This window comes from Oncorhynchus keta, chromosome 35, assembly GCF_023373465.1.
Source record: "Oncorhynchus keta strain PuntledgeMale-10-30-2019 chromosome 35, Oket_V2, whole genome shotgun sequence".
Classification (NCBI taxonomy): Eukaryota; Metazoa; Chordata; class Actinopteri; order Salmoniformes; family Salmonidae; genus Oncorhynchus; species Oncorhynchus keta.
In genome coordinates, this window is record NC_068455.1 from 42,111,205 (window position 1) to 42,129,662 (window position 18,458).

The following is an 18,458-nucleotide window of genomic DNA, read 5'->3' on the forward strand; positions in this document are numbered from 1 at the left end:
TTTGATGTCATTGCATTTGACTGGTGGTTTTGACACACACACACACACACACACACACCGAGTTAAACCGCCATAACCCTGACCCTTATTGAAGGCATAAGAACTGACTTATAATTTGTAATTGATGTATTTATTCAGCTAGAACGTTGGAGCCCTGATTCCCTGATACCCTTCACATGGCATCATCTACTACTACGTCCATAATGATGATCAGACAGTGCCTCGGGTAAGTAATGAAAGAAATGGTTTCGGAGCAGTGGGTTTATGACAAAACAACTCAAGACAGTGCATCATTTTTGTTGGTTGGTTTTACTGATGTCCAGTCACATTGTTGGGTGATCAAAGATTGTTGAAACTGCTATAATGAACCACAAAGAGTCATAATACGGAAATGGTTCCAATCGTCTTTTCCACCATTTCTTTTTCCCATAGGGGATTTTAGAAACACTTCAGATGGGGTAGTGTCTTGTGTAGGCTTTAGCCTGGTGTAATGTTTTTATAACTGTAAATCTCTCTTGGAAAAGGTGACTTATCTATTTAATCACCTGTATTTACCCCCCCAAATGAAATGCTAATGTGGCTATCATACAGAACTACAAATGCCTGTCTCAAGCTTCACATGAATATCTGGATGATACTGCCTAAATTGAGGCAACGGTAAGAATCTCGATCTGCTAACTATCTGTTAGCCACATTTTGTATTTGACAATTCTGTGAACTCTTGAGCAAGTTTTACATTTACACTAGCTGTTACCTAGCTAGCAACTAGCTCATGGTTTGCTAGTCAGTAGCCTCAGGCTACAAAAAAGGGAAGCCTGGGGAAGTCCATCGCACAAAATCAGTTATAAAAGGGACGGGTACCCGGTGTAAATCAGTGATGCCTTTGTTAGGGCGAGATTAGTGTCAGGTGCAACAGTGTGTGGATGGTGGTGAAATCGGCGGTTTAAAACCCAATCAAAATATGTTCATGTTTGTGGTGAACGGAACAATTGTAACAGGAAGAAACAACCTTTTTTTTGGAAGGTAAATCGTCTTCATTGCGATCGGACGACACACTGGCTTTAGAAAAGAAAGCAGGACCTGTCACGCTGAGTGATGGGTTTTCAAAACCAGTATGTGGCTCCTGTCGCAATTTTATTCTCAAATATAAAAGTGCCAATGACGTGGAAAGAATCCGCTGTTTTGTGAGGGGAAAGAGTCAAGAACGAAAAGATGTGGTGCGGCTGTTTCGACCAGAAGTCCCAGAAGAGTGTATGTTCAGCAAAGCACAGAGTCCGGCAAGACCAGGCCTATTTTGGGACCCAGTGACAGATCTGCTACACATACCGGTTTTTGGTGCATCATCGGCTGTGGGTGACGACAACTAAAGTGATCACCGCATAATTAGGGTGCTCTACCTTCGAATTAACAAAGCTATCTACAGTGAACTGTTGTCAATGCTATAGGCCATGCAGCTACAGGTTAACTTTTTGGAGATTGTTTGATTATTATCCTTGTATTAATCATTGCACTCTTCATAGACTTGACATATAAAACCGTGTTGCACAAGTCCTACAGGCTCACGTGTAGGCTACATTTAATAATATCTTCAGTTGATCATAGTGACAATTGCAGCCAAGATTATTTATACAGATTATTTGACAATTCTTTTTTTAACATTTTATTTGACCTTTATTTAACTAGGCAAGTCAGTTAAGAACGTTAAGAACGCATTATTATTGTCAATGACGGCCTAGGAACAGTGGGTCAACTGCCTTGTTCAGGGGCAGAACGACAGATTTATTTTTTTTACCTAGTCAGCTCGGTCCAACGCTCTAACCACGAGGCAACCTGCCGCCCCTGATGAAGTAACTGATGAAGCTCATTTTATGTGGCACGAACTTTGTATCATTGCAAATGTGTGGCATAATGCATGACGACAGTCTCCGATATTAAAACCTTATTTTCCTTTTATTTAAGGTCACTGTTGCAACTACTTCTGGTACCAAATCATGAATAATTAATTGGTATACGTCAAGGTAATCGGCCCAGAGCAATGCCAAAGTATTTGATGCAAGTTCCAGGTTTGTCACAAGTTATCAAGCAACCATTAAATATGGTGACTGAGTGTAGACGATTTACCAGTAAAAGGGTTGACTTGATGCAACACACAAGTCCCTTAGCACTGAGTGAATATGTGATACATTTTTGGATGAATGGAAAAAGTCAACCAAGATTGCTGGAATTTTTTCAATGTGTGAGCACTTTCTCCATGGCTGGCTACAGGAAAAGAAAAAAAACCTTCAGAAGGCGCAAATAAGTGCATAATGGCCATGGCAACTACCACTATTTTAAGGGCACATTAAAATGTATGTGTACACATGTTTCGTAATGCGTTTGTCATACATAATGGTGGGCCAAAAGAGATGCTTTGACTGACTATCCAGGCTCGGTGTCTGTGTCCAGGAAGAGTATATGCCAAAGTTGAAACAGATTGACGAGTCATGGGATAAGAAATGCCTCTAGTGGAAGATATACAGTTGATGTCGGAAGTTTACATACACCTTAGCCAAATACATTTAAACTCAGTTTTTCACAATTCCTGAAGTTTAAGCCAAGTCAAAATGCCTGTCTTATGTCAGTTAGGTTCACCACTTTATTGTAAGAATGTGAAGTGTCAGAATAATAGTAGTGATATTATTTCAGCGTTTTATTTCTTTCATCACATTTCCAGTGGGTCAGAAGTTTACATGCACTCAATTAGTATTTGGTAGCATTACCTTTAAATTGTTTAACTTGGGTCAAACGTTTCGTGTAGCTTCCCACAATAAATTGGGTGAATTTTGGCACATTCCTCCTGACAGAGCTGGTGTAACTGAGTCAGGTTTGTAGGCCTCCTAACTCGCACATGCTTTTTCTGTTCTGCCCACACATTTTCTATAGGATTGAGGTCAGGGCTTTGTGATGGCCACTCGAATACCTTGACTTTGTTGTCCTTAAGCCATTTTACCACAACTTTGGAATTATGCTTGGGGTCATTGTTCATTTGGCAGACCCATTTGCGACCAAGCTTTAACTTCCTGACTGATGTCTTGATGTTGCTTCAATATATCCACAGAAGTTTCCTTTCCTCATGATGCCATCTATTTTGTGAAATGCACTTGTCCCTCCTGCAGCAAAGCACCCCCACAACATGATGCTATCCCCCCGTGCTTCACGGTTGGGATGGTGTTCTTCGACTTGCAAGCATCCCCCTTTTTCCTCCAAACATAATAACGATGGTCATTATGGCCAAACAGTTCTATTTTTGTTTCGTTTCATCAGACCAGAGGACATTTCTCCACAAAGTACGATCTTAGTGTAGTTGCGAACCGTAGTCTGGTTTTTTTTATGACGGTTGGCAGTGGCTTCGTTCTTGCTGAGTGGCCTTTCAGGTTATGTCGATATAGGACACTCGTTTTTCTGTAGATATAGATACTTTTGTACCTGTTTCCTCCAGCATCTTCACAAGGTCCTTTGCTGCTGGGATTGATTTGCACTTTTCGCACCTAAGTACGTTCATCTCTAGGGGACAGAACGCGTCTCCTTCCTGAGCTGTATGATGGCTGCGTGGTCCCATGGTGTTTATACTTGTGTACTATTGTGTGTACCTTCAGGCATTTGGAAATTGCTCCCAAGGATGAACCAGACCTGTGGAGGTCTATAATTGTTTATCTGAGGTCTTGGCTGATTTCTTTTGATTTTCCCATGATGTCAAGCAAAGAGGCATTGTTTGAAGGTAGGCCTTGAAATACAACCACAGGTACACCTCCAATTGACTCAAATGATGTCAATTAGCTTATCAGAAGCTTCTAAATCCATGACATAATTTTCAGGAATTTTCCAAGCTGTTTAAAGGCTCGGTGTTCAACTCGGTGTTTGTAAACTTCTGACCCACTGGAATTGTTAACCAATGAATTATAAGTGAAATAATCTGTCTGTAAACAATTGTTGGAAAATTACTTGTCATGCACAAAGTCCTAACCGACTTGCCAAAACTATAGTTTGATAACAAGAAATTTGTGGAGTGTTTGAAAAATGAATTTTAATGACTACAACTTGTATCTCTATATATGAGAGAGAAGCTCAGCAAAAAAGCAAATGTCCCTGTCTTTCAAATATAACTTGTAAAAATCTAAATAACTTCCATAAACAATTAATGAACATGGACCTGTGGAATTGTCGATAAGACATTAACAGTTTGCAGACGGTAGGCAATTAAGATCAAAGTTATGAAAACTTAGGACACTAAAGAGGCCTTTATACTGACTCTGGAAAAACACCAAAAGAAAGATGCCAGGGGTCTCTGCTCATCTGTGTGCCTCAGGCATGCTGCAAGGACTGCAGATGTGGCCAGGACAATAAATTGATGTCCGTACTGTGAGACGCCTTAGACAGAAAGACAGGACGGACAGCTGATCGTCCTTGCAGTGGCAGACTGTGTAACAACACCAGCACAGGGTCGATACATCCGAACATCACACCGGTGGGACAGGTACAGGATGGCAACAACTGCCTGAGTTACACCAGGAACGCACAATCCCTCCGTCAGTGCTCACTGTCCGTAATAGGCTGAGAGAGGCTGGACTGAGGGCTTGAAAGGCCTGTTGTAAGGCAGGTCCTCACCAGACATCATCGGCAACAGCGTCGCCTACGGGCACAAACCCACCGTCGCTGGACCAGACAGGACTGGCAAAAAGTGGTCTTCACTGACGAGTCGCAGTTTTGTCTCACCGGGGGTGATGGTCGTATTCGCATTCATCGTCGAAGGAATGAGCGTTACATCAAGGCCTGTACTCTGGAACTGGATCGATTTGGAGGTGGATACATCATGATCTGGGACGGTGTGTGAAAGCATGATCGGACTGAGCTTGTTGTCATTGCAGGCAAACAACGCTGTGCGTTACAGGGAAGACCTCGCTCGTGGTACCCTTCCTGCAGGTGGCTCATCCTGACATGACCCGCCAGCATGACAATGCCACCAGCCATACTGCTCGTTCTGTGCTTGATTTCCTTCAAGACAGGAATGTCAGTGTTCTGCCATGGCCAGCGACGAACCCGGATCTCAATCCCATTGAGCACATCTGGGACCTGTTGGATCGGAGGGTGAGGGCTAGGGCCATTCCCCTCCCCAGAAATTGCAGGTGCCTTGGTGGAAGAGTGGGGTAACATCTCACAGCAAGAACTGGCCAATCTGGTGCAGCCCATGAGGAGGAGATGCACTACAGTACTTAGTATCTGGTGTGGCCACCAGCTGCATTGACTGTTACTTTTGATTTTGACCCCCTCCCCCCCTTTGTTCAGGGACACATTATTCCATTTCTGTTAGTCAAATGTCTGTGGAACTTATTCAGTTTGTCTGTTGAATCTTATGTACATACAAATATTTGCACGTTAAGTTTCTTGAAAATAAACGCAGTTGACTGTGAGCAGACCTTTTTTTGGTGAGTTTGAGACCTACAGTACATACTGTACACATACATTTTTCTAGCCAATAGGCTATGTAACTCCAAACACATTTTCGCTAAAAGCAGCTGTTTAGCTCAGGGGCCTTTTTCTTGCCATGGAACCCTGCAGAGACAGACCTAGTGACCCCAATCATGTTACCCCCCCCAAAAAATGTATTCACTTGTCTTATCAGATGAATGATAATGGCAAGGAGAAGTAAGGAACATTTTCAAAAGAATGGACTTGGTACATAGTTGGAAGAGGAAGTAATAACTCTAGCATACCTTTTTCTAGCTAATAGACTAACTCCCAATCTGGTTTAGCTGGTTGAACAAAGGTGAGCCGCCATGTGTTGGCAAAATATATGTCCAGGACCCTGTTTCCCGATAGCGATGGAACTTAGGCTGGCAAGTGTTTAAACATGCATCTTTCCAACAACGGCCAAAGATGTAACATGCGTTTCCCAAAACACCACGAAGAGAGAACGCTCGCTTAGTGAGATGTTGGGGCATGTGTCGATACTAATAGGATCGAAAGAAAGTGAGCACTGCTCTCAGATCAGCTTTCTCCATTCAAATCTTACCTTAACTTTTATAATTATTTCACAATACTGATGACGGATCAGCTCCAAGAGCGATATTAACACCTATGGCTGCAAATATTGAGGTGGCTTATTACTATGCCGACACAATAAAAATGGACTAAATCACTGATGTGGCACAACATTGTGCATGTTAGGTTACATACACATCATGAAATATATTGAGAGAAATTATTAGACAGTAGCCTACAAATAGCAGAATAGAATTGATTGAACCACTGTCAAACCAAATACAATGTTATTTGTCAAATGGGTCTTAAGAGGTGTAGACTATGCTTACATACTTACTGGCCCTTACCACTATTGCAGAGACAAACATTTAGAAATAGAAAAATAATAACGAATAAATACACAAGTAATTAACTTTAGCTACAGTGCCTTCGGAAAGTATTCGGACCCCTTGACTTCCCATATTTTGTTACATTACAGCCTTAATCTAAAATTGATTTAAAGTCTTCATCAATCTGTACACATTACACCATAATGACAAAGCAGAAATTAGGTTTTTAGAAATGTTTTAATAAAAAATATATAAATATCACATTTGCATAAGTATTCAGACCCTTTACTCAGTACTTTTGTTGAAGCACCTTTTGGCAGCGATTACAGCATTGAGTCTTCCATGGTATGACGTTACAAGCTTGGCACACCTGTATTTGGGGAGTTTCTCCCATTCTTCTCTGCAGATCCTCTCAAGCTCTGTCATGTTGGACTTATGACCTCAAACAGTCTACAATCTATATGGCCTGATTGAGAGTGAACGGGTCCCAACTACCAGGGATTGAAGCTCTTCCTGATAGCCCATCCCCTGGATCTGAGGAGAGACTTTCTCATCTCAGCAATGCTGGAATAGTATGCACACAGTGCAGATTTTATACATGGCAACTCACAGTAGCTGTCCTTTTTATAAAATGCATATTGTGGCTACAGTATCAGTTTGCTACATTCATTTAATTTTGGAACTCTTTGCCACTGTTTGCAATCATCAGGGCCAGCTTGACAGTGGCCAGGTCCTAATGTCGAAGCGACACTGACAACGAAGACACTGTGTACAGCATGTGTGTGTTTTTCAGGAGTCTTGGGGGCTTCTTCCAAAGTCACTCTTGGTCTCAAAACAAGGACATCTGCACCTGTTTAAGAATGTGTAAAACATAACATTGTGAATGTAGTTGTTGAACATATCATTTGTGGTGGGGGGTTGGGTGAGGTAGCCTGGTGGAACAAGATCGACACATGTATACCGCTCCCCAATAAAGTAACTACCATCCTCCTTGGTAACTTTCGACCCCTAGTTCTACATGATTTGATTTGAGCAAGTTAAATTGTGTGTGTGAGAGAAAATGTCTGACATGAAAATGATGTCCATCACCCACACTTTGGAATTGTGTCCGCACCCCCCCATGCAAATGAGCATTGAAAAAAGGCTCAAGTTTAAGTCTGAGTCAGAGACCACTATGATGATACCAAATGTGCTTAATGGATCGTGGGTAAAGAGCAGGAATATACATTTTTTTGTAGGCTACAGTCCAAGCTGTCTTCCAATGGTGCAGCATCCAAAGATTATTCACCTTGAATAAATGCTTGGAGGTAAGGATGGCAGCAGTGGCGTAGTCTACGGTGATACGGGTATCACTTATTATTGATATCTACATAGCGCATTGATGTGAAGTGAATCACACTGCTGCTCTCTGATTTAGCTATTTGCGCCTTATGGATTGTGGTTGCTGTGGATAGCTGTTCACAAATCTAAATGGTTGAATTTAAGAAGTTTAAGCTGCCTATCAATCATTATTTTTGAAACCAGTGGGCAGTCAGTGAAAAATGCGCTCTTGCAACAGCTGCATAGCGCGGATCCAAGCCTATGGAGTAAGTGGGGCTTTTATTGATCAATCTAATTTATGCTGATAAAAAAATCCATAGGACTTGGAATTACTGACATTTTGATAGACTTTGGTTTTTAATGTAAAAATAATTTAATCGTATTATATGTACTAGAAAGCTATGGGTTAGAAGAAGCCTACATAACCACCCCATAAAATGTACCCCATAAAACATCCATTTATGGCCACTGTAAACTTTAACAGATTTATCCTGCAATAGATGTCATTCAATTGTTAACATACATTTTTGTTTTCTTCTAATGCCTCTTAAGGGGAAAGTAATCTAAAAGTAACGGAATGGAATCAGATTACGTTACTGAGTTTGGGTAATCAAAAGGTTACTTTACTGATTACATTTAGAAAGTACCCTACTCTGTACCGGTACCCCTGTATATAGCCTCGTTATTGTTTATTTTATTGAGTTTTAGTAAATAGTTTCTTAACTGCATTGTTGGTTAAGGGCTTGTAAGTAAGCATTTCACGCTAAGGTCTACTACACCTGTTGTATTCGGCGCATGTAACAAAACATTTGATTCTGCTGTACTTGGTTCTGTTATTCTTCTCTTTGGAGATGGAGGCAGCTGCCATGAAAGTTTAATTTGCTGGAAAGATATAGATTTAAAATGCTTTTTTTCTGAGTTCGTATTGTTCGACCAATGATGTAGATGTGTCTAGCGCTCCCTTAGTAAAGTCTCGCATGTTAACTCAATGATTTGGAATTTTTCTTTTTCCATTTGGAAATAAAAGTGCCTTAGTGACCGTCTTTGGTGCCTTTAATTGTCTTGCCCTACCACCTTTTTTTCTCTCTAATTTGGCAGAATGAGTCGACTCCCAACTTGTTCCAGCCATCCAATTTGGAAAGTACGTTCTGTTGTCTTAGCGTTGGAGTTTCCACAAAGTTTTGCAGGCTACTTATGACTTTTCTTTAGGCTTATGGAACAATTAAAAAACGTATCTGCAGCTTTGAACACGCTGGATCGCTGGAGAGCGGCCACATCTCTTTTGCAGTACTGCCTTATGGCAATACGATCACCAAATCTGGGCACGTATTTTGCGAGTTCGGCATTCCATCATGACCTTGACGGCACTGCAGTAAATCTGAAAACAAAAGAGGAAAGTAGTTACAACTTAGTGTAATTAACTTGATTTGATGGATGGTTATAGTGGATGGATGAATACATAGCTCAATTAAAGCAAGAATCCTTAATTGAAACAATAACAAAGCAGCCAACCCTGCCTCTTTTGGTAAAAAGCTGAGGAATGGGCCTGGTGTAATGTAACAACTCTCAAATTCATACACAGAGCTATGGATGCAAGGACTGACCATCCAAAATAAAAACAAGATCAAATTTGGGTTCTGATGGGGGGGGTGACTGTTGAACTAAGCTCATGAGGCATTGTTTTTTATATATATATATATATATAAGTCCCAAAATGGTTTGACAAACTGTACCCCAACTATCCACTGCCCAAAAGCGGGAGAATTATACAGTGCATTTGGAAAGAATTCGGACCCCTCGACTTTTTCCACTTTTTGTTACGTTACAGCCTTATTCTAAAATGTATTAAATACATTTTGTTCCTCAATCTACACACAATACCCCATAATGACAATGCGAAAACAGTTTTTTAAAAATTTTGTGAGACTCGAAATTGAGCTCAGGTGCATCCTGTTTCCATTGATCATCTTTGAGATGTTTCTACAACTTTGATTAGAGTCCACCTGTAGTAAATTCAATTGATTGGACATGATTTGGAAAAGCACACCTGTGTATAATAAGGTCCCACAGGAGGTGACCAAGAACCGATGGTCACTCTGACAGAGCTCCTCTGTGGAGATGGGAGAAACTTCCAGAAGGACAACCATCACTGCAGCACTCCACCAATCAGGCCTTTATGGTGGAGTGGCCAGATGAAAGCCACTCCTCAGTAAAAGGCACCTAAAGGACTCTGACCATGATAAACAAGATTTCCATGGACTGATGAAACCAAGATTGAACTGTTTGGCCTGAATGCCAAGTGTCACATCTGGAGGAAACCTGGCACCATCCCTACGGTGAAGCATGGTGGTTGCAGCATCATGCCGTGGGGATGTTTTTCAGCAGCAGGGACTGGGAGACTTGAGGGAACGATAAACGGAGCAAAGTACAGAGATCCTTGATGAAAACCGGCTCCAGAGCGCTCAGGACCTCAGACTTGGGGCGAAGGTTCACCTTCCAACAGGACAACGACCCTAAGCACACAGCCAAGACAACGCAGGAGTGGCTTCGGGGACAAGTCTCTGAATGTCCTTGAGTGACCCAGCCAGAGCCCGGACTTGAACCCGATTGAACATCTCTGGAGAGCCCTGAAAATAGCTGTGCAGCGACGCTCCCCATCCAACGTGACAGAGCTTGAGAGGATCTGCAAAGAAGAATGGGAGAAACTCCCCAAATACAGGTGTGCCAAGCTTGTAGCGTCATACCCAAGAAGACCTGAGGCTGTAATCGCAGCCAAATATGCTTCAACAAAGTACTGAGAAAAGAGTCTGAATACTTACGGAAATGTTTATTACATTTTTGTTGGGGGGAAAACTGTCATTATGGGGTATTGTGTGTAGATTGAGGGGGGGGGGGACTATTTAGAATAAGGCAATAACGTAACAAAATGTGGAAAAAGTGGAGTCTGAATACTTTGCGAATGCACTGTATATCTGGCAAGGCAGCGGCGCTGTCCTTTCAGCACCAAAGAGTTGGCCATGGTTCCCCAAATGTCATTTCCACGTTATTTGGTTGTATGCTTTGTTTGTCATGCATGGGTCTTTAACTTCCTTTAATAAGTAGGCATTCTATATTTTATTTAAATTCATCATAAACCTAGATGTATTTTTTGATTTATCTGTCATTTGATTGTCTTTCCGGGAAGCTGTTATGTGCACCGATAGCAGCCTTTCAGTAACATGACAGCCTTTAGTGGCTTCAATATCAATTTTCTTTCGTGAAGCTCATTAGTTATTTATGTTTCGATATATATGACAACATTCCTCTGATGCAGTTTATTGATCTGGCTAGAATGTTGTTTTGAGGAGACACTTTTCTTTGACACTTTGAACTGCATTTAGTAGTCATTTTGTTTGTTGATAGGCTATCATTTCATTACTACTTTTGGTTATAATAGCCTATGAATTCATTGTTTGTCTCAATATATTACAAAACTATACAAACTCTTTACTACCTTTTTTACTCCCTTTTCACAACTATGGCTGACTTTATAGTTACATGAGTCTACTCCAGACTCTGGATCTGTGTAGCTCTATGAACGGCGACCTTAAGTACACTTTTAAGTTTAGTAATTGCAATAACCTGAAAAGTCAGGACCCTCGCTAGCTGTCATAACTGAATTATGCATGTTTACGGCGCAAACTAAAGACACAAAGCGCAAACTCGGATTCATGATACATGTACAACATGAACAGTGCCATCTGCTGGATAATTGAGATTACACCACGAAATAACACTGACATGACAATGGTTCAGGTCATTGGAAAGTTTATTTTGCCTGCTCTTACCGTGCTGTCAACTACATTATTATATTACTGAATTGTAAATACAGAGCTCAACCATGCACAGAATGCAACTTTTTCCTCCCGGAACTACGCTAAATGTGCTTGCTTAGTGACATAATTTGATCTTCCAGTAAAACATGGCACCAGGCAAACGGTTTGATTGTTTAATTGTCAGAGGCAGAAAGGTATAATTTCTAGGACTGGAGGCTTCGGTTGGATATCTATCAAAAGCTAGCTAGCTACGTATCCTAGCCTGGCTATCAGCTAGTATAGCGTTACAGGTGAACGTATTGTCATAGCAACAAAGCGAATAGCTATCAATTGCTTAAATTGCTACACCGCGTAAGAGCAAGACAGCTAGCTACATAAGACATTAGAAATAATTTGCCTGTTTTAATTGATTCCAGACCATGGTTCCATCAGCAGAATGTTTAGGGTTGCATACACAATGAATGGAAAAAATGCAGAGTATTAAAATTGAGGGATTTTTTAAAAAATGTAATGAGGGACCGAATACAAAATCGGAGAGAACTGTTAAAAACACTAATTAATTTGAAAAAAAATCAGTGAAAGGATTTTTGTTTTTAAACTGGAGAATTGATATTAGATTAGTCAGGCCGTATTTTGTTCCCCACCACCATGACTACTAAAGTGCGCCGTACAATCTGTCAAATAATAAAACATATTTTACAGACCATAGTCTGTCTGGGGCAGTCACATTTCGACAACTTCGTCGGTTTCAAAGGTAGGCTAATGAGTCCATTGGTTTTATTGAGGTTTCCTGTTGGGAGTGGCGAATTAGTACATCATCGTGGCAAATAACGTTACATCTTTCCCACGTATGTCAGCTGGTTTACTAACTTTAGCTCGGTAAAACGACCATAACAAAATTATAGGTATCTAGCCACAACTTGTTTATTAAGTTATTGCTTGTTGTCAGCCCACTGAAGTAACAATGATCATGTCATCATGTGTATATCCCCCGAATGGATAGGTTTGCTTTGTGTTCAAGCCCAGTGCCAAAAAGTGGAAGAAGAGGCCAACTGTGGGTGAGTGATTATATAGATTATAAACACAGTAATTGAATAATACGTGTACTTTGTTTTGTGAAAACGGAATATTCTGCCAGTGACATTTTGTATTGATCGCGCGCGGATGTTTTCTCCAGAGGATTATTTCGCTCATGGCAATGAGGACACAGAGAATAGCAGACATTATTGGAGAAAATGAAAGCAGACACCGAGGTGAGAGCCTATAATGAAGGCAGACACCGAGGTGAGAGCCTATACATGTAATGCAGAATAGGGAATTGTGTTGGCTCTATTTATTACATTTCTATTTGTAGCGTTGTGAACGTTTCACCTCACTGAAAAGTTTCAAGCTTTTATCAGGCATGGAAATGTACATTGTTTCGTCTTTACAGTTTCTGCAGGATGAGCTGAACAGGATCATCTTAGACAGCCTATTGGAGTTTATCAGAAAGAGTGCCTCCACTTTCCAGCGGGGCACGGGTGACTGGGCAAGAGGTATGAGAGCCAATGAGATTCTTACAGCTGCCCTAGTGCGTGGTATGTTACTCAAAAGAGAGGGTGCACACGCAAAAGTCTTTGGCATGACCAGGGCCCATGCCCTATGCCTAAATTAGTGTATTTTGATATGTTGTCCATGGGATAGAGATTAACCAAGTAACTGTATGTCTCTTCTCTTCTTACTGTGTAGGAGTGAATGTGCCAAATCATGAAATTACCTTCCAGAGCTCCTCTAACCAGCTGCAGCAGTCGGTGACTCCTTTTTGTTGTCTCCATACAAGCCAAAGAGTGTGCAGGCCAGTCTCGTGTATGTGGTACTTGAGAAACAACTCTTATTTCTATTATTAGTCAACAAGGGAATTTGTACAACTGCTATTTGAGGTTGGTAATTGGGTAGATTTAATTTATTTATACTTTGATGTAAATAAGTATCTGCATGGTATTTTTTTTATTATGACACATGGATACTACCTCACTCAAATCGTCACATTTTCATTTGGTTCTGTCCTCAGCCCTGAAGCACCTGATGCAGAGGGTTCTAGTGAGACTGAGTGCTTGTGTGTCAGTGGATGTTGAAGAGGAGGAAGAGCCTAAGCAGCACAGTACCAATGTTAACCAGAAGAGGGTGCACTGCTCCCTTAGCACCCTCTGTGACTGGTACATTACTTTTTTTCCCACCTTTATTTAACCAGGTTGGCCAGTTGAAAACAAGTTCTCATTTACAACTGCGAACTGGCCAAGATAAAGCAAAACAGTGCGACACAAACAACAACACAGTTACACATGGAATAAACAAACGTACAGTCAATAACACAATAGAAAAGTCTATATACAGTGTGTGCAAATGAGGTAAGATTAGGGAGGTAAGGCAATAAATAGGCCGTAGTGGTGAAGTAATTACAATTTAGCAATTAAACCCTGGAGTGATAGATTTGCAGAAGATGAATGTGCAAGTAGAGATACTGGGGTGCGAAGTAGCAAAAATAAATAACAGTATGGGGATGAGGTAGTTGGATGGGCTATTTACAGATGAGCTATGTACAGGTGCAATGATCTGTAAGCTGATGCTTAATGTTACTGAGGGAGATTTGAGTCTCCAGCTTCAGTGATTTTTGCAGTTCGTTCCAGTCATTGGCAGCAGAGAACTGGAAGGGAAGGCAGGCAATGGAGGAATTGGCTTTTGGGGGTGACGAGTGAAATATACCTTCTGGAGCACACGCTACAGGTGGGTGCTGCTATGGTGACCAGTGAGCTGAGATAAGGCGGTGCTTTACCTAGCAAAAACGTATAAATGACCTGGAGCCAGTGGGTTTGGCAATGAATATGAAGCGAGGGCCAGCCAACGAGAGCATACAAGTTGCAGTGGTGGGTAGTATATGGGGCTTTGGTGACAAAATGGATTGCCCTGTGATAGACTGCATCCAGTTTGCTGAGTAGAGTGTTGGAGGCTATTTTGTAAATGACATCGCCGAAGTCAAGCATCAGTAGGATAGTCAGTTTTACGAGGGTATGTTTGGCAGCATGAGTGAAGGATGCTTTGTCACGAAATAGGAAGCTTATTCTAGATTTAATTTTGGATTGGAGATGCTTAATGTGAGTCTGTAAGGAGAGTTTACAGTCTAACCAGACACCTCGGTATTTGTAGTTGTCCACATATTCTAAGTCAGCCTGGTGAACCAGGCGAGGCAGTCATTTGAGAAACCAAGGCTGTTGTGTCTGCCGATAAGAATGTGGTGATTGACAGAGTCAAAAGCATTGGCCAGGTCGATGAATACGGCTGCACAGTATTGTCTTTTATCGATGGCGGTTATGATATTATTTAGGACCTTGAGCGTGGCTGAGGTGCACCCATGACCAGCTCGGAAGACAGATTGCGTAGTGGAGAAGGTACGGTGGGATTCGAAATGGTCGGTGATCTGTTTTGTTAACTTGGCTTTCGAAGACCTTAAAGGCAGGTTAGGATAGATAGACTGTGACAAAGGTACGAAGCTACTGCACACAATCAAGGACTAATGTAAGGCTTTTATGTAAAACGGTCACATTTGATAGATTTTGACCTTACTATCATTGTGTAAATGCTCATTACAGATCATGAGTCTTAAATAATTTGTTTGGTCCTAATAATTTGTCTGGCACCCCAGGCAAAAAGCGTACTTCTTTTGGCAAAGACATGCAACAACATCCTCCCATTTTAGTGATCTTCATAGACCTAGAGGCTTTCAACCCTAGAGTGCTGCAAGACTTCATCATCTGCAGGGGGGGAGAAAAGCATGGTCCCTGACCTCTGTCTCTGTTAGATTGATTGAATGGGGAAAATGCACGTGTACTTGTGTGAGGGTACTGTAGCATATGTTAAAAATGCCCATGCGCGACGTGCTATATAATCTCCCCGTTCTCTGCGACAGTCGGTACGTGGAGCAGTTTCCTCTGATGTTCGTCTTTGGCATCACCACGTCTTGCAGCACCATTCAGCACAAGCTACCCCAGTCCATATCCTTTCTGCTGTGCATTGAGCTCTTCCAGTCCCTGTCCTGCACCTGACCACTGTCATAGACAAACCAATCAACCTGCACATGTACTCTACTGTATGCTTATTGTTATTGTTGAATGTATGGTTATTTTGACACTTGGTTATTGTTGTCCCTTTGACAATTTTGATTCTCATTTTTATTTTATATTGTAAATATCCTAAATAAGCTTTGGCAATATGTACATTTTTACATCATGCCAATAAAGCAAATTGAATTGAATTGACAAGGTAGTCTGTAGCTACCATGGATCCATCCATTCACTTTGATGTAGTTGTATTGGACACAGTGATCATGCTCCTCTGTGCCCTATTCCTAACCCCAATAGGGTTCTAAAGGTGCAGTTGAATACCAACTAGAGATCAACGCACATTTTCACTCTTGATCCCCATTGATGACATTATTTTTTAATTTTTGTTTTGTTACACATGTCTTTCTCAAGTTAGAATTCAGACTTGAGTGTGTGTGTATTGCTTTCCTGTCTGTGTCTCAAGGTGATCCTGACCCCACTGTTTCTTGTTAAGCCCAGTGGCAAGGTGCTGCAGGTGCTGGTCAGAATTTTTTTCCACCACGATTTCTCCGTGCGCAACTTCATCAAAGACCTGCAGGTGAGTACTGACCTCTGATTGTTTGTGTGACTGTTTTAGAACAGTTCAAATGTGTTGACGTGGAATAACTGACTGACTGAACACATTGTTGACTGCTCTGTATTGTCTTTCAAAGACTAACTTTGAGATGTGGGCTGGATGTATTATTTTGGATTACTCCTGTGAATAGTTACCTTATCTTTTGCATCGCTTGATCTCAGGTTTGTGTGTACGTGTGTGTTGACCATGGGGCCCCCTTACCAGTTGGCTCTGCTGGAGCACTTCCACAGCCAGCCTCTGAGCGTGCTGTGCTGTAAGGAGGCGGCGGCCCTGGGCCACGCCACTGAGCTCAGCCACAGGGATCCAACAGCTGCCATCCTTCATGAGGTGACTGTCTCACACACATATGCACACGCAGGCCCACAAGTCTCCAACACACACACACTTCTACCCATATGATGGTTGAGTAACAATATTTAAATGTTGTGTGGTCCGTCTGTTTAAAACTTGTTGTGATGGTTGGTGTTTACCTCGCACCCTTTCCCCCAGGTACATAGCAGGCTCCCCAGGAGCTGTTGACCATGTGAAGGTAAATATTGAGTGCTGTTGAGTGCTTTGTCTCAATGCCTCTCCACGTTCTAACGTTTTCTCTACCTAAATACCCTCTGGGGAAACAGGTTTGAACATTTTGTTTATCAAGGTTGCCATTGAAATAATACCTCATGTTAGGAATGTAATTGTAGAGCATGGCCCCAACTGTCTCGCCTGTTCCACATATGCCTCGATTTTCAGGTAAGGGAACTGCACATCCTGTCTGGAGAAGAATGTGTGGGAGAATGAAGAGCATGTGTCTGCCATGCAGCTGAGGTAATGATTAATTACAAAATCATTGTTTAACGTCGATATAAAGCACAAACATTGCCGTACGAAACTTATTTCAAAGTTCTATACAAGTTGCCATGTACTCAGTTACCTGCTAAGATAAGTTCAGTTTGTTTGCTCTCCTTTCCTTTGACAACACTCTACGTTTCACCCAAGGATGATGGCCAAAGATGAACTTGTAGCAGCACTGCAAAAGTGCGCTGAGATCCTAAAACCTGGCAAGAGCAAGAAAATGAGCGCTACACTGCTCCAACTGGAAGATTTACTTGCCAAAGTTGACCAGTCGGACAGAAAGTAGCGATGAGGGTTTTGCTTTACCATTTTTATTTTCATTAAAATAGCAGACTTTTTATTTATATTTCTATGGTGGTGAAATGTACTTTTTGATTGCTTCGACCCTATCAGATGTTGCTGCTGCAGCGGGTGCAGCTGGGGAGATCATCTCTTCTCCAAGGAAAGGCCTCCAGAAGAAAACAGACCTGTTCCAACTGCAAAAGGTAACATTTTTGTAATGGGAAAGAAAGACCGAAAGACTACACTTCTAATATGTACAGTAGTGCCCCTACACGAATCCCAGTATGTGTGCTACTATAGCTCCTCTGCTATCCTGAAACCCCACCTCAACGCCACGCCATCCAGACTGCCCTCAGCAACCACTACCTATACCTGAAGGTAAACAACTTACCACTGAGAGGCTTTGTCTCAAGTGTCTAGTAAACTCCTTTCCTCATATCCTCTCCCTAATCTGGAAAGACTTGATGGGTGTAAGCAATTTGGTGGACTACTATCAGTGGGCTTAGTTTCACCTATTCACAATTATTTCAGTGCAGATGAAGGAAAAGGAAATGAGGTAAAGCCAGTCTCTTTAGACAACTGAGTATCAGCCCAAACTTTAAGTGTTAAAGCTACAACAGCAGCTGATACTGATGCTAATGTTGTGTGGTTCAGAATGAAAACCTGCGGACCGAGGACGGGACAATTTCAAATGCTGCTCCTGACATCTGCATTGTGTACAAACTCCATATGGAGTGTGGGAGGCTCATCAACCTGTATGACTGACAGGAGGTAGATTTCTTATAAAGAATCAAATGAAACACTATTGTTATTTTTTCCTGAACAAGAACACTTTACATATTGAATTGAGTGAATGTGTATGTATTTGCAGGCTTACGCTGCTGACTATGGCAAAGTGGATGAACTCAAACGGTATCCTTTAACTGTTGGAAGTTTTAAAATGCTTGATCGTGATGTATTTTCAATATTGCTTTTCATACCACATGTCCTACTGCAGTCTTTTTCCCTTTCCCATAGCCTGGTCAAATTATTGGCACCCTTGATAAAGTTGAGCAACAAAAGACTGTAGAAAATGAATTAGCACAAATACTGAGTGAACTATGTTGTATGCAATTTTGAAATATTATTATACTAATACAATTACTCA

The 18,458-nt window shown here is 41.5% G+C and overlaps 3 long non-coding RNA genes across 6 annotated transcripts; all 3 read left to right on the forward strand.

Moving 5' to 3' along the window:
• The first annotated feature begins 12,017 nt into the window (after positions 1-12,017).
• LOC118368508 (uncharacterized) lies at positions 12,018-13,316 on the forward strand. Its single transcript, XR_004822358.2, has 5 exons — positions 12,018-12,236; positions 12,486-12,540; positions 12,660-12,735; positions 12,915-13,017; positions 13,211-13,316. It is a non-coding gene; the product is annotated as an uncharacterized LOC118368508 (long non-coding RNA).
• A 223-nt stretch (positions 13,317-13,539) lies between these two features.
• LOC127915975 (uncharacterized) lies at positions 13,540-16,492 on the forward strand. Its single transcript, XR_008093184.1, has 3 exons — positions 13,540-13,677; positions 16,043-16,156; positions 16,357-16,492. It is a non-coding gene; the product is annotated as an uncharacterized LOC127915975 (long non-coding RNA).
• Positions 16,493-16,494: 2 nt separating this feature from the next.
• On the forward strand, positions 16,495-18,325 carry LOC118368507 (uncharacterized). 4 transcript variants are annotated; one of them, XR_004822356.2, is made up of 7 exons: positions 16,495-16,522; positions 16,685-16,724; positions 16,928-17,002; positions 17,174-17,311; positions 17,423-17,514; positions 17,612-18,082; positions 18,183-18,325. It is a non-coding gene; the product is annotated as an uncharacterized LOC118368507 (long non-coding RNA). The 4 variants fall into 4 exon arrangements; XR_008093183.1 differs by having other exon boundaries at positions 17,174-17,689; positions 17,966-18,082; XR_004822353.2 differs by having other exon boundaries at positions 17,423-18,082.
• Positions 18,326-18,458: the final 133 nt, after the last annotated feature.